The sequence below is a fragment of the Trypanosoma cruzi genome, genomic scaffold, assembly GCF_000209065.1.
Source record: "Trypanosoma cruzi strain CL Brener 1047053516667 genomic scaffold, whole genome shotgun sequence".
NCBI classification, from domain to species: Eukaryota; Euglenozoa; class Kinetoplastea; order Trypanosomatida; family Trypanosomatidae; genus Trypanosoma; species Trypanosoma cruzi.
The window spans coordinates 116,994-117,283 of record NW_001849478.1 but is presented as its reverse complement, the minus strand read 5'-3'; the positions used below and the strand labels follow the sequence as shown (position 1 = coordinate 117,283).

Below are 290 nucleotides of genomic sequence, written 5' to 3'. Positions count from 1 at the left end.
GTATTGCCGACGGACCACTGGGCATCCTCACTTTCTTCTTTACTTAATGGCTGTCTGCTGCACTCTGTAATGAGCGAAGTGTTTCCCGCTCTGTTTTTTTTTTGCCCACGCGGTGCTGGCCCTGTGGCTGTGCGTCCCACGGACTGCATGAAACGAGGATTGGAAGAGCAGGCCGGATGCCGCGTGAAATGTTGGGGATGCTGTGTGGGCTGGTGGAACATTAAAGTCCTTTATTGACTTCTTTTTATTGTTGAGGGCAATATTTATACACAAACACACGGTCATATTGT

General features: G+C 49.0%; 1 annotated feature.

Annotated features, from left to right (window-relative positions):
* Window positions 1–290: a sequence feature (haploid, non-Esmeraldo-like haplotype).